Source organism: Lissotriton vulgaris, chromosome 3_1 (genome assembly GCF_964263255.1).
Source record: "Lissotriton vulgaris chromosome 3_1, aLisVul1.2, whole genome shotgun sequence".
Classification (NCBI taxonomy): domain Eukaryota; kingdom Metazoa; phylum Chordata; class Amphibia; order Caudata; family Salamandridae; genus Lissotriton; species Lissotriton vulgaris.
This window is the reverse complement of record NC_141689.1, coordinates 879685877-879709060: the sequence shown is the minus strand read 5'-3', so window position 1 is coordinate 879709060 and position 23184 is coordinate 879685877. Positions and strand designations below refer to the sequence as shown.

The following is a 23184-nucleotide window of genomic DNA, read 5'->3' as shown; positions in this document are numbered from 1 at the left end:
CTGTGGATTCCTCACCTTGTGAATATTCCCCTTGCGTCAGCAACATTCGGAAATTCTTTTCGTAGTCTCGCGCCGAGGTGGATAGGACGTCACAGAGACACGGCTCCGCTCGCGACTCCGCTGACGTCACCGACGCCTATAATAGGCCCACGCCGGCGTGATGACATCAGTTCCGCCTTTTTTCCGTGCCATCGAGGCACACGGACGGACCAATGACAGTAGATATATACAAAGTATACACAGTACACAATAGTCAAGGCAAAACACACAGTGCAAAGCAAATGCAGGAAAGCAAATGAAACATTTCCTTGACATCAAAATAAATATACATTACAGTACAATAACTCTGGCATAGAAGAGTGGACAACGGGGAGGCGGGTGGGTCAGTGAGGAATCCACAGGCAGATATAGTATCTACCAGAAAAAGCGTTACCGAAGGTAAGTAACTTGTTCTTCTGATAGATACATCTGCCGTGTGGATTCCTCACCTTGTGAATAGAGTCCCACAGCAGTCCCCACTCCCGGAGGAGGGTGTCCACTCTTCTAAACCAGGAAATCCTAAAGGACAGAGCGCGCAAAGTGGCTGTCCCTCCTGACTTCGGTATCCAAGCAGTAATGCTTCGCGAAAGTGTGGAGGGAAGACCAAGTTGCCGCTCTACAAATGTCCTCCACAGGAACACCTCTAGCCAAAGCCGAGGTTGACGACTTAGCTCTAGTTGAATGAGCCCTAATACCCTCTGGAGGTTCCTTACCGGCCAAAGAGTAGCAGATCTTAATACACAGAACGATCAATCTTGATAAAGTCCTTTTATGGACCGCTCTTCCCTTCTTGCAGCCAGCAAAGCCAATGAAGAGTTGATCATCCAAGCGACAGTCTTTAGTTCTGTCCAAATAAAAAGATACCGCCCTCTTAGGGTCCAGACGGTGTAACCTCTCCTCCTCCTTGGAAGGGTGCGGGGGAGGATAAAAGGTAGGGAGGGTAATGGATTGACCAAGGTGGAAAGGAGTCACCGCCCTTAGGAAGAAAAGCAGCCCTGGTCCTTAGAACCATCCGATCAGCATGTATTGTCAGGAACGGGGGCTTGGAACTAAGAGCTTGAAGCTCACTCACCCTCCTTGCCGAGGTAATTGCTACTAGGAAAACTGCCTTAAAGGTTAAAAGCCTCATAGGACATTTATGAAGAGGCTCAAAGGGAGAGCCCATCAGAAAAGTCAAGACAAGATTCAAGTCCCACTGAGGTACAATAAAAGGAGTAGGAGGGAACTTGTTAACAAGACCCTTCAAAAACCTCAAAACTACAGGAGACTTAAAAAGAGAGGGCTGATCAGGCAAACAAATAAAAGCCGACAGCGCCGAAAGATAGCCCTTAACCGTGGCAACTGCAAGCCCCTGTTGCGCCAAAGAAAGAGCAAACCGGAGCACATCTGATAAATGGGCTCTCAACGGGTCAATATCATTCTCACCACACCAAATAACAAACCTAGACCATCTATATGAATAGACAGTCTTAGTGGAGTCACGTCTGGCAGACAAAATGACATCCACCACATCAGGCGTGAGAGAATAGGAAATCAGGTAGCCCCGTTCAATCTACAGGCATGAAGGTGCAATGTCTGGAGGTGGGGGTGTAGAACCTGCCCCTCCATCTGAGAGAGGAGGTCTGCCCTGAGAGGGAGACGGAGCGGCGGGTGAGAGGAGAGGTGCAGTAGATCTGTATACCACACCCTTCTTGGCCAATCCGGGGCGACCAATATAACTTGGGCCCGGTCTTGGCGAATTTTCCTCAGAACCCGAGGAATCAAGGGTATGGGAGGAAACGCGCAAAGGAGTTGATTTCCCCGACTCAACTGAAACGGGTCCCCCAAGGCTCCTTGCATCGGATACTGGAGAATGCAGAATGACGGGCAGTGAGCATTCTCGCGAGTGGCAAATAGGTCCACCCGAGGAGTCCCCCACGTCCGAAAGACGTGACGAACCACCTCCGGGTGAAGCCTCCACTCGTGGTCGGCAGAGAACTGCCGGCTGAGACTGTCTGCACGCACGTTCAAAACTCCGGCCAGATGATTTGCCATCAGACAAATCTGGTGGTCCTGAACCCAGGACCAGAGACGCAGAGCCTCTCTGCAGAGACACTGCGACCCCATTCCTCCCTGCTTGTTGATGTACCACATCGCGGTCGTGTTGTCCGTCAGGACTTGGATCGACCGACCGCGAAGGGAAGGGAGGAAGGCCTTGAGCGCCAAACGAATCGCCCGCAACTCTAGAAGGTTGATGTGAAGTAACCTTTCCTCTGGAGACCAAAGACCCTTGACCTCCAGATCCCCAGATGAGCACCCCACCCTAGAGTGGATGCATCCGCTATCACCGTGGCCACCGATGGAGGTAGATGGAAAGGCTTCCCTTGCGACAGGTTGCCTTCCACGCTCCACCAAGACAGATCCGCTGCAGTTTCTCCGGAGATCTTCACCGACTCCCCGAGATCTCCGTTGTGCTGATACCACTGCCTGCGGAGATACCACTGGAGTGCCCTAATGTGCCAGCGTGCATGGTTGACCAACAGAATGCAAGAAGCCATCAGACCGAGCAGGCGAAGGACCTTCAGGACTGGAACGACCGCTCCATTGTAAAATAAAGGAATCATTTCCTGAATGTCGCGAATCCTTTGAGGAGGAGGGAATGCACGACAAACAGTAGTGTCCAGTACGGCACCTATGAACAGGTTGCGCTGGGAGGGCACCAGGTGAGACTTGGGTACATTTATCGAAAAACCCAACCTGAACAACAACTGAGTTGTCTCTTGCAGATGATGGAGCACCTTCTCTGACGACTCCGCTTTGATCAGCCAGCCGTCCAAATAAGGGAATACCGGAACCCCCGACCTCCCGAGATGAGCTGCCACCACCGCCATCACCTTGGTGAAGACTCGAGGCGCAGTAGTAAGACCAAACGGAAGGACCACAAACTGGTAGTGCTGCGACCCAACCGTGAAACGGAGATACTTCCTGTGCGACTTCAGGATGGGTATGTGGAAATACTCGCCCTGCAAGTCGAGCGACACCATCCAGTCTCCTTCCATCAACGCTTGAAGAACCTGAACAAGGGTGAGCATCTTGAATTTCTCCTGCTTCAGATAGAGATTCAAGATCCTGAGATCCAGGATTGGACGAAGCCTGCCATCCTTTTTTGGGATCAGGAAATACCGGGAGTAGCATCCCTGACCCCTTTCCTGCTCTGAGACCACCTCTATCGCACCCTTTCGTAACAGAGTTAGAACCTCCTCCTAAAGAAGAGACAGATGTTCCTCGGTGTAAAAACCTTGACAAGGAGGGTAAACAGGGGGAAATTCCCGAAAGGGAAGGGCAATCCCATTTTCTACAAGATTGAGAACCCAAAGATCTGTCGTAACCGATTCCCAATCGTGTAGAAAATGGGTAAGCCGACCCCCAACCGGACCCACATGATCCTGAATAGCGGATCTAGGGCTGCTTTTCTGCGGCAGGGGGGTTGGAAGAGGTGGAGGAAGAGGAGGGCTGACGTCCACGAGGACGCGCTCTTTGCTTTCCCCTGTACGATCTGTACACTGAATTTTGCTGCTGCTGCTGTTGCTGCTGTTGGCCTTGCCGGAAATTCCGAAAGGAGCGACCAAAGCCCCTGAACCTTCTGTTGGAAGAAGTGCCTCTGATCTGGAGACCCAAAGACTTAGCCGTTGCTCTGCAATCCGTGAATCTCTCAAGAGCCGCATCCGCCTTCTTCCCAAAGAGACCTGAACCATCAAAAGGAAGATCAAGCAAAGTCGCCTGAACATCAGCCGAAAAGTCCGATGACTTCAACCAGGCTGACCTCCTAGTGGCGACAGCAGTGCCCATAATACGAGCCACAGAGTCGGCAGTGTCCAGACCACTTTGAATAACCTGGCGGGCTGCCGCCGGAGTGTCAGAAATCACCTCCTCAAAATCCTTCCGGTTGGCGTCAGGAATTTTTGGAGCCAGGATACGCAAGGAGTCCATCAGGGCATGCACATTACTTCCCATAAGACATGTGGCATTAGTTGACTTCAACGCCATACTAGCCGATGAAAAGGTCTTTTTTGCAACCTGGTCCTGTTACTTTGCTTCCTTCTCACAAGGAACCTGAGGAAAGGCACTAAGACTCTTCTTTGAACAGGCAGCCTGAATGACCAGGCTCTCTGGCGAAGGATGAGAAGACAGAAAAGCCGGGTCCTCAGGAGCAGCCCTGTACCTCCTCGCAACACTCTTAGAAACCGCAGGAGCCGACAAAGGTTTCTTCCACACCTCCATTATAGGATCTGTCAAAGTTTCATTGAATGGAAGTAAAGGCTCAACCACAGAATTCGGTGAATGCAAGACCTCAGTGAGGATATTAGACTTGAACTCCACTGTAGGCAGAGTCAAATGAAGAAGCTCAGCAGCCTTCCTCATAACCAGGTGGTAAGGCTGGATATCCTTAGAGGGAGCACCTGAGCCTGAGGGCAACTCCCACTCAAGAGTCCCTGAATCCGCCAATTCCTCAAAGCAGCTCTCTTCTAATTCACCATCTTCAACATCAGACTGTGAATCCATGTATCTCTGCTCTTCCAAAAGGCGTTGAGCTTCCCTTCTGGATCTCTCCTTTACACGCCTCGCAGCCAGATCCACCTGCGGCTCCGACGGATTCGGGGCCGGCGCCGGTATCGAATCCGACGGCACAGAAGAATGCCCTCGAGGACGATCAGGAGCAGGCGACGCTGGAATCGGCGTCGACGACTTCGGCGGAGCCGGAAACTGCCAATGCGGCTTCGGAGCCGGCATGTAAGGCATAAACGGAGCCGGAGGATAGGAGTGAGGAACTCCCAGGCTGAATGCCAAAGGACCCATGGGACCCGAATGTGCACCAGAGGGGTACCACGCCCTTGAGAAGACGCCATACATAGCGTTAAGAAACGCTGAAGGGTCCTGGCCTGGAGCAGGAAAGGGCGGCTGAGAACCATCAGGCCGGTCCTGAGGAGGGATCGGATTCGGCTCATCAACAGGCGCAGAATCCACAACCTCCCGAGTCTCTTCCTCTTCACGGGCCGGGGACGGCGCCGGAGACGGATTCGGAACCGGAGAAGTATTCGGAGCCGGAGTGGGAGACCGCCCATGCGACTCAGAAGGTGAGGCCTCACCTTCATGCTCAGAGACTTCGAGAGTAACCACCTTCGAACGTACCTTCTTCGGTGAGATCGACCTCGAGCCCGACTCCTTACCAGACCGACGTCGGGACTCATGTCTCCTCTTCTTGTGCTTCTTCTTCGACTTCGAAACATGATCCGACGCAGACTTCGAAGACGACCTCTCTCGAGAAGCAGATCTCGACCTCGCCCTGGACTTTGACCTCGCCCTTCGAGAACGAGACCTCGACGACTTCTCCTTTCCAGCTTTCACCTTAGCAACCAGAAGTTTGGCTTCTCTCTCCCTCAGGGCCTTCGGATTCATCTTCCGACATGAAGAACAATCCTCCACATCATGGTCGGAACTTAAACACCAGATGCAGTCTTCATGGGGGTCGGTAATGGACATCATTTTACCGCACTCCCTGCAGGGCTTGAAGCCGGTCTTCTTGGATGACATCTTCGAAGAAACAGGATACAGAGAAGCAAAAATATGCAACAAAATGGCAACAATGTACCAGTAGGCTACAGAGATTCCCGATAACCGTTAGCGTCGACGACGCAGAAAAAAGGGAACTGATGTCATCACGCCGGCGTGGGCCTATTATAGGCGTCGGTGACGTCAGCGGAGTTGCGAGCGGAGCCGTGTCTCTGTGACGTCCTATCCACGTCGGCGCGAGGCTACGAAAAGAATTTCCGAATGTTGCTGACGCAAGGGGGATATTCACAAGGTGAGGAATCCACACGGCAGATGTATCTATCAGAAAGGGGGCTATGTCCTTAGATGGAGTATCTGAAACGGATGGCATACCCCACTCAGGAGAAAGTTCCAGGCCACTTGCGCTTTGGAGGTCCTCAAAACAATCCCCCTGATCTTGCAACTCTCCTTCCTCAACCTCGGAGTCCATATACTCCTTCTCCTCCAAGAGGCGTTGTGCCCTGCGCCTCGACCATTCCATGCGGACCGAAGTCGACGGATCCGGCAACGACTCCGACGGCGCCGGAGCCGACGTCGAGCGAGGAGTTTGAGGACGGGAAGCACCACGATCCGAATCACCACGAAGCCGATCCGGAGTCGGCGAAGCCGCATGCGAAGTCGACGACCTCGGCGGCGCCGTACCGAGCCAAGGAGTACAAGGCGTCGGCATAAACGGCATAAAGGGGGCCGGGGCATAAGCCTGGGGCACACCTAAATTAAAAGACAAAGGACCCATGGGACCAACAGGCGCACCAGTGGGGTACATAGCCCTCGAATAAACACCAAACATGGCGTTTAAAAACTGCGAGGGATCCTGACCTGGACCTGGGAAGGGAGGGTACGAACCCAACGGCCGCTACGAAGGAGGCTGATCCGGCAAAGGCGCACCCTGGCCCTCTTGATCTCCAGACTCCACAACCGGAGTCGGTGCTCGAGGAACCTCTTCTTCATGCACTGAAGAGTGGTGCGACTCCAGATCCTGATCCTGCTCCTGAACTGGAGAACCCACATGAGATTGAGCTGGAGAAGGAGACACGAAGTCCTTGTGATGTTTACGTGACTTCTTCCTCGAATCCGAAGACTCCTTGCCAGAGTGATGTCTGGAGTGATGTTTACTCCTCTTATGCTTCTTTCTCGAGGAGCTCGAAGCATGGCCCGAGGCCGACTTGGATCCGGACCTCGACCTCCCTCTGGACCTCGACCTCTCTCTGGACCTCGATCTCTCTCTGGACCTCGATCTCTCTCTGGATCTCGCCTTGGTCCTCGAAGCCGACCTCGACTTCGACCGCGACAACTGCCTCGACTTCGAGCGCCTGGACACCGACCTCGAAGACCTTCCGGCTTCTCTTCCCTTCACCTTCGCGAGCAGAAGCTTCGCCTCCCGCTCTCGCAAGGCCTTGGGGTTCATCTTGAAACAGGAACGACAGTTCTTAACATCGTGATCCGATCCAAGACACCACAGACAGTCGGAATGCGGATCGGTGATCGACATCATACGGGCACAGGAACCACATTGTTTGAAACCCGTCTTCCTCGACGACATCCTCGGCGAAGAAGTAAATCTCAACAGAGAAACTGTAACAGCTAAACAGTGATAAGATACAAAAGTATCGCAGAAGATCCCAGAAACCGTTAGCGTCGACGACGCGGAAAAAAGGGAACTGACGTCATCACGCCGACGTGGGCCTTATGAGGAGTCGGTGACGTCAGACGGAGTCGCGCGCGATGCCGTGCTCCTATGACGTCGTCCACGCCGACGTGCTACGAAGAATTTTCCGAACGTTGCTGGCGCAAGGGGGATATTCACAAGGTGAGGAATCCACACGGCAGATGTATCTATCAGAATCAGGATGTGCCTAAAGACCCGTTTATCTTCCCTGTGAAAGGAAGTGCTCTCTGCAAGTGCCCTTGTTGCAATTAGGAAAGCCAAGATAGTATAGTGGGAGGGTCCAAGGATTTCGAACATCTAGTAATTGCTTTCCTAGCTAGTATGAGAGCAAACCAGCTCTAAGCACAGACCGCCAGTCCTCGTCACTAAAGCCATTTTACATATCAGTTTCTCAGAATTAAAAGAAGGGTAAAAGAATCACTTCTGCAAGTCCTCAGACCACCTGTAAATCCAAGTGAACAGTCTTCTCCCATGAGCTATCGTGTGGAGCGTTTGGAGCACAGCATGAGTGGTGTGCCAACTGCCAGGCTGTTTGTATGACATGGCATATTGACATATCCTTCCATACATGGGGAATTCACCCCACAGCAAGGGAGATCAATCCACCAAGGTCTGGAAATCAGAAAGAACTCTCTTCTCAAACATATTGTCATCCTCACTCACTCCTGGGATTTTAGGTCACGGGCAGAGACAGTGCCCAGTCACTGAGGGAGACCTATTATGCACAAGGTACTTAGGGGTCTAGGAGCTGAAACCAGAAAAAGTGTTTGCTGCTATAAAACCTATGTCTAGTTAGTACTATAGGAATATAAACAGTAACAGACCGAATCGCCAATAAATGAAACACCTGTAATCGTGAGTCACCCCAGTTGTTTTGGATTCCCATCAAAGTCTTACAAGATCAATATTATCATTTGGTAATCCCTGGCGGGTATTGTGTCTCCTGACCATTGAGATCACAAGCATACCCTCTCGGATGGTTCGGGGTAGCGACCACAATCACACAGGTATCACAAATGCTGTTGATTCAATGGGAAAGGTGCAGTGCAAAAAAAGAATAAGTGGTGATTTAAAATAGGATAGGGAACTAACAAAAGAAATTTTAATAAGCGTTGGCCCCTTCCTGATTAAAAACAAGAACAGACTGGTAAACTTATCGCATTGATAACAAATATCTGCGCGGAGACCAACATGTTTCAGCCTAAGAGGAAGTGACCTCGGGCTTTCTTCAGGGTCTCTGTTCTAGATGGTGCTACTGCCTGTATAAGTGTAATAAAGTGTGAAAAATTATACAAAAAAACACACAAGTGAAAAGAGCCAGAAAAGGATATAGTGTTCCTTCTTCTGTGCGTACTCCTCTTCGGAAGCAGGTACTCGGTTACTGTAGTCGGGGGACAAACATACAAGTGAAACACTTTCAGCAACCCTGGTCTGAGTATTACCAAGCATCGAGTCAAGAACTTTATCAACCTGTGATACTCACCCAGTACTTCCGGGGAGTGGACCTCACCTCTTCCTGGACCTTGCTCAGGATATGTGAGACCCCGCTCTACGGGAACAGAAACCGACCTCATGGTTATGGTTATGGAGGGATCAGGTAGATCTACTCTCATGCATACTACATGAAGTCAAACATGTTCTGGACGTAGAGTATACTGTCATACACCTGGACGCGCTCTCGTGTCAGTGCCCCTCATTGCACCCACCCGCCGCGAGTCCAAAGGGACTCGAGAGATGTTCTATTGACAAGGCTATGGGTTGATGTCAAACGTAGCCCGCCGAGGGTGCTAGCGGAGCTATCGTCTTACCTGTCCGTCGTTGTCTCGAGCTGTGACTGAGTCAGGGGGAGGCTCAGAACAGTGTTCGTCATTCTTACTTGAATGGTTAGAGAAAAAGTTCCCAACCAATCAGCCAGAGATACAACGACGTAACCTCATACTGAGGCTCGAACTACTCGATGACGTCATACTTGACATTCGGGTAGTTCCAGTGATATGCAAAGGACCCCGTGGTTGTTCAGTGGCCGGTCAAAATTGCCTGGTGGGGAAATTAGGAGAGACTGAACCATGGGATGTCGTCATTCAGTCCGTGTTGATCAGTACCCAATTTGTACACCCATCTTTGCTCCTTGCGAAATAGGAAGTTGGACACATCGCTTACATGGGTGGGGATGTGTGGTTTTTCAAGAACATGCCAATGGAAATCGTTTTCACTATGATTATGCTCGATAAAGTGTTTGGTAAGTTTCGAGATATCTTTTTTACAGCGGAATGTACTCTTATGTTCCTGCATTCTTACTCTAACCTTTCTGGTGGTCATGCCAACATATCGCTCGTTACAGATGCATGTGAGGAGATAGATTAGGTTGTTGCTATTGCAATTGGAGAATTGCCTCAACTCCCAAGGTCGATCTGTCCCGATATCCACGCTAGTGATCTTGGAGGTGAGTGGACAGACAGAACAGTTACCACAAGGGTGGTGGCCTGTAACAGGTGGCAGGTCCCAAAGGGTGCCCACTTCTCTCTTGGCAGTGGTTTTGGGACGGGTATGTACCAGTCGATCCCTTAAGTTTTTGGAGCGTTTGAACGCAAATAGGGGGAATTCAAGTTTGTCCTTCCCGCTATTAAGAATGCGCCAGTGTTTCTTGATAATTTTCTGAACCTTATTTGACTTGGTGTTATAAGTACTCACGAGAGTGAGTCGTTCTGTTGGTGGTTTGGCAGGTTTAGGTTCCAGTAGCGCAGCCCGGTGGTTGTTGGCTGCTCTTTTACATGAGCGATTCACCAGTCTTTTGGGGTAATGCCTTGCCAGAAGCTGATTGGACAGTTCTCCGGCATGTCGTTCAAAACTTTCAGCGGTGGAGCAGTTCCTACGGACTCGTAGGAATTGCCCAAATGGGAGGTTATCCCTTAGGGCCTTGGGATGTTGACTCTCATACAATAGGAGGGAGTTGCGTGCCATTGGTTTACGGTAGAGTTCGCTCTGTAGGCCATTCGCTGTACAGTAGATTGAAAGATCCAGAAAGGCTACTCGTTCCTTACTTATTTCAATAGTGAAACGGAGGTAGTCATTTTGATGATTGAGCCATTCGTGGAATTGTAGAATGGATTCTTGGGACCCTCTCCACACTAACAAGACATCGTCTATATATCTCTTCCACCAGATAATAGACGTGAAATGTGGGTTGCTCGCATGTAGTACCGTGGTCTGTTCAAATTTGTGAACATACAGGTTCGCCAGGGACGGGGCAAAAATACTTCCCATGCTGGTTCCGGAGATTTGATGATATATTCGGTCTTCAAACATGAAGAAATTCTCTTTCATTGCTATAGTAGCAAGCGACATGATAAAGGGCACAGGAGTGATGGAGTCAAGCTCAGATTCCTCCATCACTCCTGTGCCCTTTATCATGTCGCTTGCTACTATAGCAAGGCATTACCCCAAAAGACTGGTGAATCGCTCATGTAAAAGAGCAGCCAACAACCACCGGGCTGCGCTACTGGAACCTAAACCTGCCAAACCACCGACAGAACGACTCACTCTCGTGAGTACTTATAACACCAAGTCAAATAAGGTTCAGAAAATTATCAAGAAACACTGGCGCATTCTTAATAGCGGGAAGGACAAACTTGAATTCCCCCTATTTGCGTTCAAACGCTCCAAGAACCAGCATGGGAAGTATTTTTGCCCCGTCCCTGACGAACCTGTATGTTCACAAATTTGAACAGACCACGGTACTACATGCGAGCAACCCACATTTCACGTCTATTATCTGGTGGAAGAGATATATAGACGATGTCTTGTTAGTGTGGAGAGGGTCCCAAGAATCCATTCTACAATTCCACGAATGGCTCAATCATCAAAATGACTACCTCCGTTTCACTATTGAAATAAGTAAGGAACGAGTAACCTTTCTGGATCTTTCAATCTACTGTACAGCGAATGGCCTACAGAGCGAACTCTACCGTAAACCAATGGCACGCAACTCCCTCCTATTGTATGAGAGTCAACATCCCAAGGCCCTAAGGGATAACCTCCCATTTGGGCAATTCCTACGAGTCCGTAGGAACTGCTCCACCGCTGAAAGTTTTGAACGACATGCCGGAGAACTGTCCAATCAGCTTCTGGCAAGGCATTACCCCAAAAGACTGGTGAATCGCTCATGTAAAAGAGCAGCCAACAACCACCGGGCTGCGCTACTGGAACCTAAACCTGCCAAACCACCGACAGAACGACTCACTCTCGTGAGTACTTATAACACCAAGTCAAATAAGGTTCAGAAAATTATCAAGAAACACTGGCGCATTCTTAATAGCGGGAAGGACAAACTTGAATTCCCCCTATTTGCGTTCAAACGCTCCAAAAACTTAAGGGATCGACTGGTACATACCCGTCCCAAAACCACTGCCAAGAGAGAAGTGGGCACCCTTTGGGACCTGCCACCTGTTACAGGCCACCACCCTTGTGGTAACTGTTCTGTCTGTCCACTCACCTCCAAGATCACTAGCGTGGATATCGGGACAGATCGACCTTGGGAGTTGAGGCAATTCTCCAATTGCAATAGCAACAACCTAATCTATCTCCTCACATGCATCTGTAACGAGCGATATGTTGGCATGACCACCAGAAAGGTTAGAGTAAGAATGCAGGAACATAAGAGTACATTCCGCTGTAAAAAAGATATCTCGAAACTTACCAAACACTTTATCGAGCATAATCATAGTGAAAACGATTTCCATTGGCATGTTCTTGAAAAACCACACATCCCCACCCATGTAAGCGATGTGTCCAACTTCCTATTTCGCAAGGAGCAAAGATGGGTGTACAAATTGGGTACTGATCAACACGGACTGAATGACGACATCCCATGGTTCAGTCTCTCCTAATTTCCCCACCAGGCAATTTTGACCGGCCACTGAACAACCACGGGGTCCTTTGCATATCACTGGAACTACCCGAATGTCAAGTATGACGTCATCGAGTAGTTCGAGCCTCAGTATGAGGTTACGTCGTATCTCTGCCTGATTGGTTGGGAACTTTTTCTCTAACCATTCAAGTAAGAATAACGAACACTGTTCTGAGCCTCCCCCTGACTCAGTCACAGCTCGAGACAACGACGGACAGGTAAGACGATAGCTCCGCTAGCACCCTCGGCGGGCTACGCTTGACATCAACCCATAGCCTTGTCAATAGAACATCTCTCGAGTCCCTTTGGACTCGCGGCGGGTGGGTGCAATGAGGGGCACTGACACGAGAGCGCGTCCAGGTGTATGACAGTATACTCTACGTCCAGAACATGTTTGACTTCATGTAGTATGCATGAGAGTAGATCTACCTGATCCCTCCATAACCATAACCATGAGGTCGGTTTCTGTTCCCGTAGAGCGGGGTCTCACATATCCTGAGCCAGGTCCAGGAAGAGGTGAGGTCCACTCCCCGGAAGTACTGGGTGAGTATCACAGGTTGATAAAGTTCTTGACTCGATGCTTGGTAATACTCAGACCAGGGTTGCTGAAAGTGTTTCACTTGTATGTTTGTCCCCCGACTACAGTAACCGAGTACCTGCTTCCGAAGAGGAGTACGCACAGAAGAAGGAACACTATATCCTTTTCTGGCTCTTTTCACTTGTGTGTTTTTTTGTATAATTTTTCACACTTTATTACACTTATACAGGCAGTAGCACCATCTAGAACAGAGACCCTGAAGAAAGCCCGAGGTCACTTCCTCTTAGGCTGAAACATGTTGGTCTCCGCGCAGATATTTGTTATCAATGCAATAAGTTTACCAGTCTGTTCTTGTTTTTAATCAGGAAGGGGCCAACGCTTATTAAAATTTCTTTTGTTAGTTCCCTATCCTATTTTAAATCACCACTTATTCTTTTTTTGCACTGCACCTTTCCCATTGAATCAACAGCATTTGTGATACCTGTGTGATTGTGGTCGCTACCCCGAACCATCCGAGAGGGTATGCTTGTGATCTCAATGGTCAGGAGACACAATACCCGCCAGGGATTACCAAATGATAATATTGATCTTGTAAGACTTTGATGGGAATCCAAAACAACTGGGGTGACTCACGATTACAGGTGTTTCATTTATTGGCGATTCGGTCTGTTACTGTTTATATTCCTATAGTACTAACTAGACATAGGTTTTATAGCAGCAAACACTTTTTTGGTTTCAGCTCCTAGACCCCTAAGTACCTTGTGCATAATTGAGTCCTTTGGGGACATTACTTAGGCATCGGTCTTTAAACGTCCCTCTAGCCCTCCCCCACTGTTTGTTTTGTTATGACTGAGGGAGACCTAACAGAGGAACAAAGGTATATAGAAAGGTGCACAGATTGTACATACCAAAGTGTTGCTTAGACAAGCGAGCGCCACTCCAAGTAGCAGGGAGTAGTGTGAGGAACCTCTACAAGAGAGTAATGAGGCGTTATTTGATGCACCGGATTGCAACTGTATTAACATAAAACCAGTCTTGGCAAGATGGTGGCCAGATAGCCAATATGCGGGACTTTGCAAGTGCACAAAATAATAATAACTACAAAAGTCGGGAGCCCCAAGGCCACCTTCATTATTGGGAAGCTTCAGCTTGGCCAGAGCAATATACCAGTCCATGCACCATATCAGGTTGGTCAGTAATGTATATAACGCTCTGAATGTATATAATGCTCTGAATGTTAAGATGGCGGCCGCTACTAGCGGCTGAGCGGCAGCATTAGCAAGGGCTCCGGTCTTAACAGTATAGCGTCATGTGTACCTCGCGGATTTTGTGAAAACCTTTCATTAAACCCGCCTCGGAAAAGAAAACCTGTGACGGGCGGATGGATGTAACATATTGCCTTCCATTAGACCTGCTCCGAGCGTTCTCGGATCTGTGTACCGACAGGCTCTCACCGGCTCCCAGCAGCGGCATACCAATCAGAGCCGGCGGAGCGGGTGGAGCAGGCGGAGTTCGTGGTGCAGGAAGGCGGAGTGGATTCAGAGGCACCGGAGATGCCGGAGTGAAGCTCGCGGTCAGAATCAAGGCAGAGATCACGGGCTGGGTGATTACAAGGCGGCGCGGTTCGGTGGAGAAGGGGTGGCTGTGCAAGATGCCCTCAAAGCAAAGTAATGTCGGTAAAACCGCCAAAAAGAAAGTGGTAGAGAATATTAACTCCGGTCTAGAAGAGCAAGCAAATCTGGACAATGGCAACACTCAACCCGAAGTGTGTGGAAAAGTGAAGCTGAAATTGCAGGAATCATCAAAGGAAATGAGGCCACCTGCAGTAAGGACCAGGTTGGCCGCGGCCAATCTGAGCATTGTCGATATGTTCAATCGTGCTGGAAAGGAGAAGGAGACTAAAGCCCCAGGAGGTGAGGCGGATATCGAACTGGTGATTGAGACTGAGAAACGCGGCGAGGCAGAACTACAGGAAACTGGGGTAAGCTCAAAAATGACTGGTGACCCCGAGTGTATGGTTGGAAGTAGAACTCAGGGCCAAATTTCTACCCTAGACTTGGGCGTACTTTGCATGACAGGAGGCAACAAGTTCGACCAGGGTGAGGAGACTGGAGGCGAGGCCAAGAGCTTAACAGGGGTTGATAACAGCACCGGCAATGGCCCTATAGTTAAGAAGATATGAGCAGCACGGGGGAAAATCATGATAGTGCACAGCCAGGAACCATGCAGTCAAATGATATCCCTCAGACAAACATGAATATGAATAAGGAGCAAGAAAGGGAGGAGGAGAAGACGCCAAGCGAGGGCTTTGTCTCAGTACCGGAGGAGGCAGACTGGTCAGAGGATGAAGAGGAACAAAGCTCAGACATAGATGGAAGTAACCCAGAGACAGAGAGCGATCCAGAAGGAGGTCAGGTTACTACTGCGGTTAAGATGCTGGTACCTTCAAAGAAACAGATGAAACTGGCCTGGGATCACTCGCCATCTACATTGCTCCAAGGCAATTCAATTCGAGAAAATAACTTCGAGGATTCCCAAGAGGCTACTCAGCGAGCAATGCTGGAGGCAATTCATCATGAGATTATCGAGCATCGGGAAGAGACCAGGCAGGATAGCCTGAAAGCACAAGCAGCCATGAGGAAAATGAAGAGTGTGATTAGGAAACTTTCCAAGGCCACTGTGAATGTGGGGGATAGGGTTTCAAATTTAGAGGAAAGAGTGGTTGCCACCGAGAATGAAGTCGCTGCAGCCACTGCTAAGGTGGAATCATTTGGAGCTCAGGCACAGGATGTCCAGTGGAAGCTGGAAGACTTGGAGAATAGGTTGAGGAGAAACAATCTAAGAGTCCTTGGCATTCCTGAAGGTCGGGAAGGGGGCGATGTTAAAGCCTATATAGTGAATTTATTTGAGAAAGCTTTCCCAGAACTGGCTGGCTGGAATTGGGCTCTAGAAATCCAGAGGGTACATCGGACACCATTTAGGATACGCCAGAACACGAAAGAAGGTGACAAGCCCAGAGCTATTTTGGTATTTTTCGGGAACTTTATCCTGAGACAATCTGTGGCAGAGAAATCAAGACCGGATGCAAGGAGAACTGTAGAGGGGGTCACTTTGTTCGTTAGACCGGATTTTTGCCACTCCACGGTGGAACGACGGTGGAAGCTACGACAATTAATTAGACCCTCTCAAGATAAAAAAAATCAGGTTTATCTTATAAATCCGGCTTAACTGAAAGTAATTTATTTGGGTAAAACAATGTACTTTTCCTCAGAGGTTAAAGCCCAAGAGTTCCTCGATTCTGTATAACTAAGGAATTGAAAGTGAGGCATTCTAATAATACGTTCTTGTACTAGGGGCATTTATGCGGAGGGTAAAGCGCCTATGAGGTAGCAATTACAGGTTATGTGAGGATTTTGGGATGATTTATGGTGAAATAACTGGAAATAATTTATAAGTCACATATTTTTTTTGGGTCTTTTCTTTTATTTGTTTTCGAGGTATACACTAGTAAGTTGGTTTATTGAGTCCATTGCTGTGCTGCACCCATCACATGCACAGACTCAGTCTGGGCGCCTTGCCAGGGAGAGTGCGGGGGGGGGGGAGCAAGGAGGTGGGTGTGGGAAGGGAAGGGGGGAGGGTGGGATGGTGGGAGGTGGGTGAGGGGGGCATAAACATAAAAATGAAGAGAGTTTGTACTGTCAATGTGCTCATAAATGCAAGAGTAAATTCGAAACAAAGGATATATTTCCATCATGTATGTATTAGTTACCTGGATAGGTTGATGAGCTGGCAATGCTTGATGTACAGCTATGCCTAAGCTTAGGATTGGATCTCTTAATATAGGAGGATTAAATTATTGGAAAAAGAGGGGGAGGTTCGAACAATACCTTAATGTGCTGGGCCTAGACATCATATGTATACAGGAGACCCACCTACCCTGGAAGAAAAAACATTGGTTAAATCTTAAAGGCTACGAATTGCTGTGATGCTCAACCCAGAACTCCATGATAAGGGGGGTGGCCATTATAGGTAAAGTCGGGCTAGGGGGGGCCAAAAGGTGTAAGGCGGATGCTTTGGGTAGATGGGCTATATGTGAAATGAACTTGGGTTTTACTATATGTTCGGTATACGGGTCTAACACCGATGAGTCTGAGGTCTTCAGTCGTATAGAAAATGAAGTAACTGACTGGCCAACCCCTATAGTATTATGTGGGGACTTCAATATCTGAGCTAATTTCTCGGATGATAGATCCTACGAAGGTAGGAAGCCGAGAGTATACAGAGCAATAACATCAATGATGCAGTCACATGCTTTAGCAGACGTGTGGGGGAACTTAGAGATAGGCGACCCAGGGTACACTTACTTCTCGTATCCCTTTAATAAATACTTGAAATTGGATTATTTTATGATTTCGACCACCCAGCTAAATAGGGTCCAAATAACTAAACTTCCGAAAGTTTTGTCAGATCATAATCCTTTAGTTTTAACCATGGATATTAACAAACCACGTAAAGCCCCTAGGCCATGGACCTTGGATAAAAAATTATTAGCGGATATCGATTATCTAAAACATATGAAGATTTGGTCCCAGGCCTTTTTTGATGCTAATAGGTACAGTGCATCTAGGGGTGCTGTTTGGGACAGCTTCAAGGCAGGACTAAGAGGCGAGACCATAAGTTACACTACTCGGGTTTGGAAAAGGATCAATCAGGAAAAAGAACTTTTGATGGGAAAGTTGAGTGAGGCCGAGGCACAACACAGACAGGATATAATTCTAGGGGCTCAATCCATTGAGAGTCTACAAAGAGTAAATTCCTTAAAAGCAGAGATCCAGAAACAGCTAGCTAAAAAGGCGGCAGCTGAACACCAGTCGCAGAGATCAAGGCTTTATGAAACAGGGGAGCAAGCAGGAAGGGCACTGGCATTACGAACCAGGCAGGTGGCTTCCAAGAATACAGTGACACAAATAGAATATGAGGGCCAAACATATGATAAATTAGATGAAATTCTAGAGGCTTTCAGAAAATTTTATCAAGAACTGTATCAGGAGGAGGCGGGAGCAGAGGTTCTAAATACAAGCTGGCTAGACATGGGTAGCAAGTTAAAACAGGCCCACATTGATACTTTGGAACAAGATATTACCATGTCTGAAGTATCCGAGGCCCTGCAAGATCTGGCTAGTGGGAAGGCTGCGGGCCCGGATGCTATACCGCTAGAGTTGTATAGGAGTTTAAGGGACAAAACAATTCTGATGCTCTTAGACTTGTTCAAAGGCGTCATGAATACAGGTGTAATACCCGAGTCCTGGAAAGAAACCAACATAGTGATCTTCCATAAAAAAGGAAAACCAAAGACTAACCCTGGTTCGTACAGACCAATATCTCTGATAAATAGCGATAATAAGCTTTATGCAAAAATCATGGCCGCTCGCATGGGGAGGATTGTTGCGACCTTGGTTTCTCCCTGGCAGCACGGGTTTATCCCAGGTAGGGGTACCACCGACCACATTAGGAGAGCTATAACCCTATTTGACATCGGGGCTGCTAGGGGTGAAAGGGTTGCAATGATCCTCCTCGATGCGGAGAAGGCATTTGATCGCGTTAGATGGGGCTTTCTCTGGAAGGTCCTGGAGGCAAGGGGGTTCGACCCAAGATTTTGTCAAGCTATCCAGGCAATGTACTCCACACCTACGGCAAGAATCCAGCTGATGGGAGAAAGATCTGGGAAGATAAATATAACAAGGGGTACGCAACAGGGGTGTCCATGTTCACCAATCCTGTTTGCGCTTTATATAGATCCTTTAATTACACAAATACTGAATAGCGCAGCTATCATGCCAGTAGTCACCAATGGGTTTCAGACGAAACTTCTCGCATATGCAGATGACCTAGCCGTTATCACCAAAGACCCAGAGTCAGCTATGAGGGAAGTAGTTAATATAACCGGGCAGTTTGGTGGTGTGTCGGGCTACCGATTAAATGTGGATAAAACGCAAGTATTATGTTCTAAAAAGGTAGCTAAGCAGGGTGCCAGATATGTAGATTCTGTCGTCTACTTGGGTATAATAATAAATGCAGAACCCGGAAAAATAATCAATGAAAACTTCTCACCACTCATGCAATCAATGGAAACAGATCTAAAAAGAATGGATTCACTCCAGTTGTCATTAATTGGTAGGGCTAATGTCATAAAAATGACAATGTTTCCCAAGGTTTTATATAAATTCAGGGCAATTCCACTTAAAATTGATGAGAGGGTTATTAAGCAGATTGAAGCCATATTTATGAAATTCTTGTGGCATTATGGCAAAATAAGGCGTTCAAATAGATATATGTCACTGCCACAAGAAAGAGGAGGGTTGGGGCTCCCAGATCTAAAGAGCTACCATTATGCATTTCTTCTTACAGGTATGGCAATCCTATTCCATCCAGGGGGTCCAACCCTTAGCTGGAAGATTGATGGTACATCTACCGGTCTAACATTGGGTAGTGAAGCAGTAGGTGTGTTGCTGAGGAGAACCCAGAAGAGCTATTATAAGAAATTTGGGTATAGAATGTTGGAAGATGTATGGCGTATGTGGTCAATTGTTAAGAAAACTCTAGCTATACCCAGTTATCACCATCTCACACCACTTTGGAATTCAACATTATTTCCAAACCTGAGTAGGGATGGACCCTGGCGCCACTGGGAGAGTCAGGGCATCGTCACGTTGGGGCAAATAATGGTTAAGGACGAGTGCAGACCCTTGGAAGAACTCACGCAGCGGTATTCGTTACAAGGCTGTCAAGAGTTTAAGTACCTACAGCTTGTTAACGGAATTAAATCAATAAGGCCACGTATCACCCTGACGAGGAGATGTGAATTATTGGAGTATTTGAAGTCGGGGGGTCATAGAATCAAGGACATATACAAAATATGAAGGGTCAATGGATGATATGGGCAAAATGGAATCAGCTTGGTCCATAAAGTTGGGAGATCCGGAAGTAGATCTTGATAAGGCCCTAGCGATGGATAAAAGATTTCTTCGTTCCTCGAATCTTAGGGCCCAACATTATAAAACTTTATTTAATCTGTATTACACACCGGCAAAATTATTTTCCTGGGGAAAAATGGCTGACAGCAATTGTCCTAGATGTGAAAATGGGCCTGCTGATATTATACACATGTTTTATGGCTGCGAAAAATTAAATGTTATCAAAACTGATATAGAGCGGTTTTTAGAGGGGCTGCTAGATGTTAAAGTTAATCTATCCCCAACCCTGATAATCACTGGGTGCGATGTTAAACTCAAGTTGTGCACTGAGGCTGAAGCTCTAGTTTTTATCTTTGTAGCAATTTTGAGGATTTTAATTAGTGCTGCATGGAAGGATACAGAAGCACCGACGTTTCAAATGTGGATGTGTAGAATGGTGGGTATACATAACATCGAGGAAGCACTTTATGAATTAAAGGGAGTTAAGACAAGGGAAATGGGTATGCGACTCTGGGCTCCAGTAGCTGCCTGGAGGGCGGCAAGAGTTTAAATGGCTTCCAGGGTATAGTAGCAATACTGTCTGCTTAATATTTTTTAAGAATTTTAGAGAAAGTCGGTCAGCGTGTTTGTCGCATTAGTTAAATATATGAGGTAATTTTTTATTATATTATGGTATATATGTATGTATGTATTTATGAGGGGAAAAAAATCGTTTTACTGTGTATTGCATTGTATTTGTATGAACTCTCAAAAAAAAAATAATAATAATAATAATAATGCTCTGAATGTTTTAACAGGGATTATGCTCTGGAGACTCACAAAGTGATAAAGCAAGCAGAGGAGCATCACCATTTGAGGAAGGGCTGTCTGCCCTATAAACGATAGGGATAGGGTAATCCAGAACGCTATTTGGGAGCAGAGAGGTTGTATGGTTACACCGAGGTTACCTTCCAGTAATTCTTTTTGGTAACTGAATATTTTGATTCCCAGTTATAGGAATGAATGGGATACTCATCGTAGTCGGTCTGTCCCAAGCATGGTGAAGGGAAAATACTATTCGCGTTAATGAATCAAAGAATTATTTCTTCACAAAACAATAAAGCCACTTTAACAACATAGTACAGATGGTGCAACCAGGTATATGATGCCCACATGTCAATCCCTTCCCTGGCTACCAATGTAACAGAGTAATTTTTAAAATGCTTTATAAAGCCCACAATACTGGTCATGTGGCTCGAGATTTCAAAAGTTATGGAATCTGCGGCTAGATGTCTCTATCAGATACTTACAATGTAAATGCATCACAGCCTTTTCTGTTTCCATCACAGGAAATAGATTCCGTGTTGAGGAATCCCATTCCCACATTTCATTTTCATATATAAAGTGTTTTCCTCAAACATTTTGCACACCTCACCTTTTTCAATACTAAAAGTATGAGTGCAATGTGGGTAAAAAACCATTGGGGAGTTATCATAGGGTCACAAAATGATGTCTTTGTGCAGTGTATTACCTCTCTACTGAGAACACCCCTGTTCTTAGCCTAAGCCAACTTCCCAACTGCAGACAATCCACAATACTAGTGGACTGTCTGCAGTTGGAAATTTAATTTCTAAGGCTAAAAGGTCAGGCATAGAAAATTGCAATTTTAATGCTTAAATTCAACTATTTATATACCAAAGGTCATGCTAAGTGCAATTTTCTATGTGAATGAGCCTCTAAATATCTGCCATGCCTTCTTGGACTAGCAGCTAAGAATAAGAATTTGCCTAATTCATCTGTACCAATAATCTAAATGACTAGACTTATAGAGAACATTGAAAGACCATCTATTTAAGAGGCGTTCTCTCTAGCCAAGAATTGGACTGTGTCTAATGTACCCAGAAAGTACCCCAATGGCGTTAATGTTCATATTACTCTCCGGCCACACATATACAGTTCAGATATTTTATTCAGGTCCTCTGAAGTGGCGTGTGTGTGTGGCACATAATCACTTTAAAAAAGCCATAAATGTATTGTAAATAGGCAACCTCGTATAGTTAACCACATGACTGCTGCCCCGATTTACCGCCGGTGCTGGGCCCCAATGTTAAAGGGTGTGGTCATGACGGAACGGTTCCGTCATGAGCACAGCTCAACCGATGCTCATGACGGAACCGTTCCGTCATGAGCATCGAAGGGGTTAATCACAGACATTTGTAAATATAGAATGCATTCATTATTTTACATTACCACAGCGGGGGACTTCAAAGCACTCACATATAACAATCCTTAAATCAACCAACTGTAGATATTTTTAAAACCTGTGGACTCTTTATTTAGGATGTTTTGGGAAAACAAGGGTATACGAATAAGCAGCGAAAGCTGCCGCGAGGTCGAGTGAACCATTAGCACCAGGGATTAATAACCTGGCATGTTTTTCTTAAACTCCAAGAGGGCCTCGCAATTAAGATGCCGCTTCCCTGACCCACCCCGCAGGACTAATTGAATAGACACTGATTCTCATTTAAGCTGATAAATCTGGACCCACCTGAATACGCTTGGCTGCCCCCTCAAAATTTAGAGCACTATTTAGTCTTCATATCGTACTGTACCAATTTATTACACCAATTCTGAAAACATTCCTACAATACGTGAAGCAAGATTCAGGCTTCTAATAATCCTAATCCTGAACCGTCTAATCCGGACCCATCAGAATACGCTTGGGTGTCCGCTCCAAATTTAGAGCACTACTTAGTCTCTTTATCGTACGTACTGCACCAATCTAATAGACAAATTCTGAAAACTTCCCTTCTATTCCTACAATATTTGAAGCAAGATTTAGGATCCTAATAACCCTATTAATCCTGAACCGTCTAATCGGCAAAGCCTCCGGCTTAACTCTCTTACCAACAGGATTAACACCGAAGCAAGATTAAGTTTCTCACTACATAATTATTTCAGAATGCTCACACAGTCCTGATGATGATCTAAAGTTACAAAAGATCGAAACGCCGTCGACCACCTGTTGAAAATCCTTCCTCTTGTACATACTCTGTCTTGGATTTCGATGTTTGTTGTGTGTGATATGTCCTGCATTGTCACTTTCACTCAGTCACATTACGCACCCTTGTCACTTATGTGAGCACCTGTAACTATCGATTTGCTTACTATGATTAAATATTTATCTGTTGGCCTAAAAAGTTTGGCTTGGCAGTTCGGGCTGTACTGTTCCCATGAGGCACAGGGTCAGACTGATTTGCATATGGCCATGTCTGAACTGGGGTGGCAGAGTGGGCTAAAGAACGGTGATGGATTAAACCCAGATCAGTTGACTGGGGGTGAGTGCTTAAATTGTCAACGCTCCGTCCATCATTTCCTTTGGTTTTTCTCTAAAAAGTTTTGCTCCTAGAACCGATTTGTTCAACTAACTAAATAATATTTAACCTTGTGTTACTGGACCTTTTTAGGCCAACCCTGAACCTCTGTCTTT

At 47.0% G+C, this 23184-nt stretch overlaps 1 protein-coding gene across 1 annotated transcript in view; it reads right to left on the bottom strand.

Moving 5' to 3' along the window:
* The window catches only part of TUT7 (terminal uridylyl transferase 7), a 1558036-nt gene that overhangs the window by 34191 nt on the left and 1500661 nt on the right, over window positions 1-23184 (bottom strand). The window lies entirely within an intron of this gene.